Genomic DNA, 9054 nt, shown 5'->3' with positions numbered 1-9054 from the left:
GAAGGGGTATGAGAGTGTATGGTGTGTGAGCTTGAGAAAACAAAAACCTGTCCTCTTTTTAAGCCTGTAAATGTTTTATTTCACTGCATTTTCTTCTCTTTTTTTTTTCTCTTTTTTCATTCATTTTCCCTTGACCTCCCCTCCTCTCACTCTTCCCTACTTGCGTTAACTGATTCTGGCTCATTTTACATGAGTAGGAAATGGGCTGAGGACACATTGATCTGTTTTCTGAACAGTCAACAGGCGTGCAGGTTTGCATACGCTGTGTAATGCACACAGATAGACACTCATGCTACCTCTCTCTGTTGCTCTGAGTCAAACAAACATGCAACCAATCCATCCTTAAACACAACGGCTCTAATTACTGCTGCACACAATCCATCTCTTTTGTCACCCCCCCCCCCCCCTTCCCCAACCACCTCCAACAGTCTCCCCACCCACCACCTCTCTACATTTCACCTCAGCCCACAGGTGTTGGAAAAAATGTGTCTGCATGTATTTGTGTGTAACAAGGAGGTCAGTGTTGAGCATGTCGCTGTGAGGGAGTACAGTAAGGAGTGCTGCAATTGTCCAGTGAGAATGTGTTTTTTAGATGTTCTATTTAAAAAAAAAAAAAAAGGATGATGACTTCTCATTTAGGGGGATGTCACAAAAGGAACCACAGAGGGGGGTAAAGAGGGAGATTGGTGAGGAGAGCACAAACGGGATATAGACTGCTGTGAAAGGCATCATTGGTGGAGTCTGATGTGGAGTCATTTGAATGGATTGTTCTTATCGTGTGCCCTGTGTTTTAAATTGAAACTCCAGATGCCTAGACCAGTGGATAGTCATCCACTAGTCTAGGCTAGTGTCTATATGTATATATCTTGGTTATTTGCACTGTTAAAGGTGAAAACATGGACGTAGATCAGTGTGTACTTAGTGCACTGCTTGATTCCCTGTTCCACACTATTGATTGGCAGTTCTGTCAATGTCAGAAACAGCTACTCGTGTAAAGATTAAACCCTAAAACCTTAAGCATTTAAATTGGGACTGTCACAGTTAATGCTTTAATTCTCTGTCTTAATTTAAAATTAATGATATGTTAATTATATTTAATTGCATCCATCGTCGTTCCACTGTTTATCCCGCTGGGCATCTCGTGGGCATAATGAACTTTAAACAAAATTCAAACTCACTGTCATAGAGTCTATGTAACATTTATAAGACAGAAAAGCCCAGGCTCCAAAAATATGAGCAATTAATTCGGGATTGCCAACTTACAGCTACTACTATCAGTGAGAATATTGACAGAGGCTGATGGCAGGGGTTACTAATATAATAATATAGTTACTAGATAGTGCTGATCTAATGATATAGATACAATAGTGTGCTCACTAGGGTGGCTGTGATGAAGGCTTAATTGAGTCAGTTTACAATTTCATGGTTATTTCCATACTTTTTTAGTTATTGTTTACTGTGTTCCTATTTTCATTATTCTGTTTGATTCTAAGGCTTTAGGTAATGTAAAGCAGTCCAACAGAAACTGGAAGAATATTTAAACTTAACTTTAACTTTAATTTTTTTTCCAAATAAAGTTTGTTGTTAAATGCATTGCCTCAGTCTATTGAACAATCTGTCTTTCTTTTTGCCAGCTGTCTTCTGAGAGAGGACAGCTGGCCTTAGATTACTAGTTTATGATTTTGTCATCTGTCATCTACCACACGAAACATAACTTTAAGGACATTCAAATGTCATGCTAATGCATTTTGAGATTTCTCAATTACGGTGTTTTGTAGGCGATAACGTCAAATTAGCAACAGCACCAAATGATAACACCTTGGCAGCTGTGTCTTACTCTGTATTCTTGCCTTAATCACAGGGTTGACGCTACAATGTGAGATGCTAGCTTCTCTATATGGCAAATTTCCAACACAAGTGCCAGTCTACCAGCTGAAGGGTAGAAAAGTATACTGTGTAATTTTCCTTCCAGTGTAACAGTTCTGTCTCCATGTCAGAGGTAAATTGTCATTTGTAGTGATAAAGTTATGGTATGTTCATAAATGCACATATCTCTCCTGCTTTGGGGGCACTCATATGGATCTTGCTGATCTGTAAAATGAAAGTAGCAGGAATTTAGGTTCAGAGAAGAGACTTGTACAAATAGAACTAAGATACAAGCCTGGATTACATTTGTAAATGTGAATGTTGTGGTGAAATCCTGATATTCACATTTTTTTGCTATGTTTAGAAAAAAATCTTTTCGCAGAAAAAAAGTTCCCTCTTTTTTGGTGTATTAGATTAGTTTGGTTAGCAATCATGGACGCGAAACACACATCTCTATACATCTCTGCAAGCATAAATTAGTTACAAATAATAATAACATATATCTATTAAATCCTACTTGTATTCTGTTTATATTTTGGCTTTACAGTGGACCAACCAGGAATTCTGTCATTTGGTGGCTGGAATTCCACACGAAAATTTCATGTTTCACTCTATTTTTTTTGCTAATTATGGCTCAAGACACAATAGAATTTCAGTTTCACTATAAGCTGTAAGCAGGTGTAACATCTGGGTTCAATTACTATTTCAAACTAGTAATTTGAGAGTGTAAATCATATCTTCCTAATATCATCTGTTGTTGAGTGGATGAATGCTGACTGAGATCTATCGCTGCTATCACTATCAGTAAAAACATTTCGTTTGACGCTGTCACCACAGTAATGACAGCAACACATTATCAGACAGCAGATGATATGCAGTGAAAGTTATCAGGATACAAACTGCTTTGTCAGGTAACTGTCATTTGGAAGCAACTTGGAAATTACAGCTGTGAATTTGTTGCCAACAGCAGTGGCCAGAATGAGAGAATGGATAGACATATTAACCCTTTAAAGCCGGTCGGAGCGGACACGCTCCATTTTGCGTAACTATTTTTAAATCCTGGTAGCTCTGTAACCACGTGAGCTAGAGCAATAATTTTTTTTCATATGAAACCGGAGGAGTTGTACTTACATCTTATGCCATCAGCTTGTCCTAAGTCACAGTTTCCTTCCACATATAGCTTTGCAAAAACTGCATAAAAAGCACTTGTAGCAACAAAAACATAATATTCCAGAAACATGCTTTGCCGATCCGATCAGCTGTTCATAACACTTCCTACGTCCATCAGCGTGAACTATCGCATGTCCGCCATGACCTGCTCGAAACCGGAAGTGTCGTCATTTTGCGGAAATGTAGTTTTTTACCATCGTGGCCTTATGAGCCTCTACTGGTGTTTTTAAAAGTTATCTTTGACTTTATGACTTTCTGTGTCGTTTCTGGGATGCTTAGAACTCATATTGCACTGCTCGAAATAGTTTGTTTTGATGCACATGCTGTTTTTTTTGCTAATTTGCATTATAATATTTCTTTTTGTTTTTCCTGCAGTATATGAAAATTGGTGTATTTCAAAAATAAAACTATGAAGACACTTAAAATAAATTTCCTGTGGTGGGAAACTATTTTGTGCAACTTTTTTGTATTTAAAGTTTTGAGGGATAAGCCTCTTAAATTTCTCTAACTAGAAATATATGTTAAAAAAACAAAAACAATTTTCAATTTTTTTGTAGTTTATTGCACTTTTTTGCAATTTATGTAATTACTATGCACTTAATGCAGACATATTATTAACATTTGGGCTGTAATGGTTGTATTGATGTAAATCAACTTGAAATGCTCCCAAAAATGGCACTACGGCATGTAAAAATATAATATAAGCTCTGGCGGACTTGGTTCTATGGTAGGTCTTAAAGGGTTAAAGGAAAGCAAAGGATGGAGGAGGAAGGGAATGAAATCTCAGACCTTGGCAAAGTCTGTGCCATGTTTTGCCAGTAATCTTTTAGCTGTTGTGTAAGGCCTTTGCCTCAACAAGCCCTAAGCTCTCTCTCTGTCATACACAGTGTGATTGTTTGCAGTTTTATTATTATACACAACAAAAATATACCTTCCATGCGTCTTTGCATGCAACAATGTGTTGATGAAACACATTCATGTGTGAGGACGCAGGAGCATTTGATGGCTAGATATTTGGCCCTTTCAGCATTTGTGTCGTGTTTAGATGGCGTTAAAGGAGATTGAGAGCACTGCCCCTCAGAGAACACCAATTAGAGTGAAGTAGGGCAATATGACACGTGACCTACACTTCAAAACAGTAACATCCACATATACACCAGCACAGTGAACACTAAACCAAAAATGTATGAGCTGTTGAGTAGTTTTCCTGAGTAAGTGTGTGTGTGTGTGTTCCTAATCCTATTACTGATCAGGCAGTGCACTCTAAGGAGGCAAAAAAGGAAGAGCGAGGGGTGAAAAAAAATAGAGTTAATTGTGCTTCTTGATCCTGTCTGTTGGTTTTTACCACCTTTGGGGAGAGTTTCCTACTAAATTACATATATTAGTATATATGCATAATTTAAAGACTTGCCACTGCTGTCAATAACAGTGTTTTCTCATACTAAGGTTTACTTTCAATGACAGGAGTTAATTTTAGTGACAGATAAGTTGTTATTTAAGCACAAACTAATCATTGTTCCCTCATTTAAGTGTTTCTTCCAGCACTTACTCTGTACTTAGGTGTCACACTAAACTGATCTCCCAGCACTTTTAAGAGGGAGACATAAGAGGAAAGAGAAATGTGAAAGAAGGGAAGCGAGATTAAAAAAGGAAGTATGGTGATGGGGTCTCTGGTGTCACCATAGTGCAGACGGTTGGGTGGAGGATGGGGGTAGTTATACCCTGAGCACTAATACACAAAACCACACACACATAGACACACACACGCACGCACATTCAAGAACATACATTCTCAGTAAGATATTTATTAGCGACTAAGCTCTGTAGGCACCCATTATATGTATGCTTTTTATTTCATCATTCATTCCTTTCTTCTTCTTCTCCTCCTGCCTTTAGAGTCTGTTGGCAACCCCAAGGACTGCATGTTAAAAGTTTAGAAATGTGGCACAGCGTTCAGGGACAGTCCCTGGATTCCGAGGGTGCTTTTAATTATGCTAACTTATGCATCCTCAAGTCCTCTCCCCTCCCAAGACCCTAAATTGTTTCTCCTTTGTCACAATGAACGATCTTTCAAGTCCTTAATTGCATCTTGAGGAGAGAGAGAGCTTTTAAAAGGGCTGAGAGTGAGGAAACACATGTGTAACCCACAGAAGCCTTTTATCAAGTGCTGTGGTGAATAAATGCTGCACCTCCTTATGGGACCACAAACTATGTGTACTGCTGTTTTACTCACACAACTTTGTGTCGTCATGTATAAGCATTAACAGATAATATAAAAGATGATATTGATTTACTGTAATCAAGTTGTGTATAAAAATCAATCCTATATATTCAAGAATAATTCACTTGCAAAGTGTTGTAGGATCACACAAAGCTGCAGATTTTTATTCATTTATTTTTTGTTTCTCTACTTTGAAATTGAAATGTACGTGTTCTAGCACAGCTGTGTTTTATTTTACTGTTTAAGGAACAATGTTGCAAGTAAATAAAAAGACTATCGCATCATCTCAAATAGCAGAAGATTATCATGTAGTCGGTTTGACAGGTGATCCAGTTTTGCAGCACATAACAGACTAACACAATGGAAGAATGGTTTGATCATTTGGCAGCTTCGGCGTCTCTGTCCTTGCATTTCTTACACATCTGTCACCAGCATTGCTGCTATCAGGAGCTGAAAAACAACCAGCTTAATAAAAAAACATCCCTCGTGTTGTGTTTGAGGCTTGACCACGCCTGCACCGCCACTGGTTTAAAGTTGCAAAGTTTAAAACACGTGGATGACTTTTTAACAAATGAAGTACTGCTGAACTTTGTGGCTTATGCTGAGACATTTTGATTTTTATGAAAATGTTTTTGACGTTTTCCACAAGGTTGTCACTGATAAGCCCTAAACCCATGATAACCAAAGTTGACATATTTTTTTTGATTTTTTTGATTATTATTTAAAGGCAATAATAGGTCACAGTCAACTGAAATCAGCAGCAAGCTTACAAATGTGGTAGTGAGGTCATATCTCAGCAATGCTCAGAGCTATTACATCCAAACGTAATGCACAGACCCGGGACCACATTGTGAAGACTGTCTGTTTCCTATGAGTGCTTAAAGTCACGTTTCTAACACGATCACATTAAGTTGCCATGGTGACTGTGCCCTGCTGAACCGCTTGCCCCCTTCGTTGCTGCTCGCAGCTATGTTTTAATGAAGTTTTAATGAACTTTTAAGTTTTGTTTGCATACATGACTAAAAAAGTATCGTTGCTTATTAGAATGCAGGCAAGCACAAACACAAACCCTGCCACTTTTGATCAAATTAAAGCTGTCATCGCGTTAGATGCCATTCATCTTTCATCTTCAATTAGTCATCCATCATCCTTAATCTCTGTCTCGTGTCTCCTTTTCTGCCACCAACTCCGAAGGATAATTTCTCACAAATCCCGGTGGCAGAAATACCTGTTCTGAATGTTTACTGAACTCAGTGTAGCAGCAGAAGGAGGATCATAACAAAAACTATATGTAGTGTAACAAAACAAGGGCATATAAGGGGAAACATATTAGTGTTTACCAGTGTTTAAAAATGTTCAGGCCCTTTTGAGGCTCAGTGGTGTGATGATTATGTGGAGGGAGGATTTATTTACAGACCACTTGAAGAAGTCAAATTGAACCTGGCAAAAAGAGTCAATGAAATCAACAAGAAAAATGATTAAAAATGCAACAGTAGTCCAGCTGGTGGAGAACATGAAGGAGGAAGAGTGTAGATTGACAAAATTTCACTTACAGTTTTTTCTGAATGCTTAAACCCTAACTGTGATTCCTGTAGCACAATCTCTAAAACTATTCAGACTTATAGCAAAACCACTCACTGAGTTTGCAAAACTAAAAGCACAAAAACTGCTTTGCACTCAGTTTGCAATTTTGTAACACACACTTTGCAAAACTGTAGGCACAATTCACTGCACAACACTCAATTACCAAATTTCCAACACACTCCTAGCAAAAGTATACACATGTATGGCTATCATTAACACTAATTTGCCAACTGTCTGGCACACTTTCACATGTGAAAACTTTTTTAGATAATTAGTTCACTTTGCAATCAGCCTAAGCACTATAATACAGGTAAGCTGTGTGTGCGGAGTACAATGGAGGGAGCAGAAAGAGTGAGAAGTAGAGGAGGCCGAGGAAGAGGACGTGGAGGTGAAGAAGTAGGATGAAGAGGACAACAAAGACAAGGAGGAGCAAGAGGAAGACGAGGAGGGGGGAGAGGAAGGGTAGGAAGAGTAAGAAATAGAATTGCTGATGACATCAGAGCTACAATAGTGGACCATGTAATCAACCGTGGAATGACCCTGAGGGTAGCTGGCCAACGGGTCCAGCCTAACTCGAGCCGCTACACTGTAGCAAGTACCATAAGGACATCTTGAAATGAGAATCGGTGAGTATAGTCACTTCGCACAAAGATTTGTAGCACTGGCATATGCCAATGAGAAACACACCAATACCGTTGATGTAAAAATACGGAAATTGTTACTTTACAGAATTGCTAGATGACCAGATGCTGGGGGCAGAGGAAGCATGTTCACTGCAGACCAAGTAACCCATATAGTCATTATGGCGATTGCAAATAATCCTATACTTGGAAATAAACACTTGTGTTTGTTTTGATGTGTGTGAATAAACACCAGTACTTGAAGTTTGGATTCCTCTATGCTTATGGATCTATGACAGAAGTATGAGCTCAAACTGACATAGCCTACCTTGTGCACAGAGGAAGCAAAAGCCAGATGTGTTTTGTATTCATACCATCAGTGTGCAGTTGGCGCATTGTGTGCTTAGTAGATGATGGCTTGTGTGTACTGTTTGATACGGAAACACCATTTTTACGAAGGTGTGAAGAGTTAATCTAGCTGTGTTTGCTTTTGCAAGAGAACTACAATGTTTTGATTATTGGGTGACAGGTTTTCTTATTTGTGTGAAGAGTTTTGCAAAATTAGCCAATAGTTACAAAAAATGTGCTTAAGCAATCAGAAAAAACTGTAATCAGCAAAGATTTCAACACTTTTAGGAACATATATAATATGCACAAACCTTAAAATAAATTCACATTTTCTTTCATGCCAGTAATTATTCATGTTTTCTTCAAGTTGATGCAGATCAGTTTCTGTATTTTTTTTCTCTGTTTTCTTCACCTTCATTGACCATTACCATTCTCAGTGCCTTCCCCCTCTCAGCCTCTGGATGTGGAAAGATCTGCTCTAAATTTCCCATGAATATTCTGCTCTAATCCAGCTCGAGAGAGTTTTTCCTCAGTACTTTTCACACAGATTTAAAGCTAACTTAGGTAAAACTTTTTTTTTCTTTTTCATGCCTAGCCTCATCTTTCATGTCTGTCTTTCTCACAGAAGTCGCAGCTCCTTCTTCCAACTGCTCTGTCTCAGGACTCTTTCTATCTTCTATCGCTGACGCTTGCTAATACTAAACTCAGCGTGTGTCTATGTGTACTCAGCTTGGGCCATATTTCAAGTTAAGTGCATGAACTGATGACCCTCACAAACATGAAACATTCAAACTCTATTTCGTTTTTGCTTAACGATCTTTAGACAACATCACATGTTATCACATTATAAAGCCCCTTTGTGGTGATATTAAGGTTGACCACATCACTGAACTTTTGTCTGAACTGCTTTTTTTTTTTTTTTTTTTGCTTTTGTTGATGTTTGAAAGGTTTTCGTCTCTTTATCTTTTCAACAAGTAAATCAGATGAACTATGTTAAAATGAATTTTTACTGAAGTTCATTGTACCTTTTCTCATTTGTTGTTATCAGAAAGTCTGAGCGGTTTAGTTCTGTATTTGTTATTTGGAGTGATCGAGTCATTCGGAAGGTATTTCTTTTTAATTTCACCTTGTGGCAGGGTGCCACGATGTAAACTATAGAATGTAATTTAGAAACTACAGACACTGCCAGCCTTCCTGGCAATGATTGGGTTTGGTTATAGTGATTATGATCATCTGAAAATTCCA

At 38.2% G+C, this 9054-nt stretch overlaps 1 protein-coding gene across 1 annotated transcript in view; it reads left to right on the top strand.

Moving 5' to 3' along the window:
• The window catches only part of dock2 (dedicator of cytokinesis 2), a 99237-nt gene that overhangs the window by 72455 nt on the left and 17728 nt on the right, over positions 1 to 9054 (top strand). The window lies entirely within an intron of this gene.

This window comes from Astatotilapia calliptera, chromosome 2 (genome assembly GCF_964374335.1).
Source record: "Astatotilapia calliptera chromosome 2, fAstCal68.1, whole genome shotgun sequence".
NCBI lineage: Eukaryota > Metazoa > Chordata > Actinopteri > Cichliformes > Cichlidae > Astatotilapia > Astatotilapia calliptera.
This window is presented reverse-complemented; position numbering and strand designations above follow the sequence as displayed.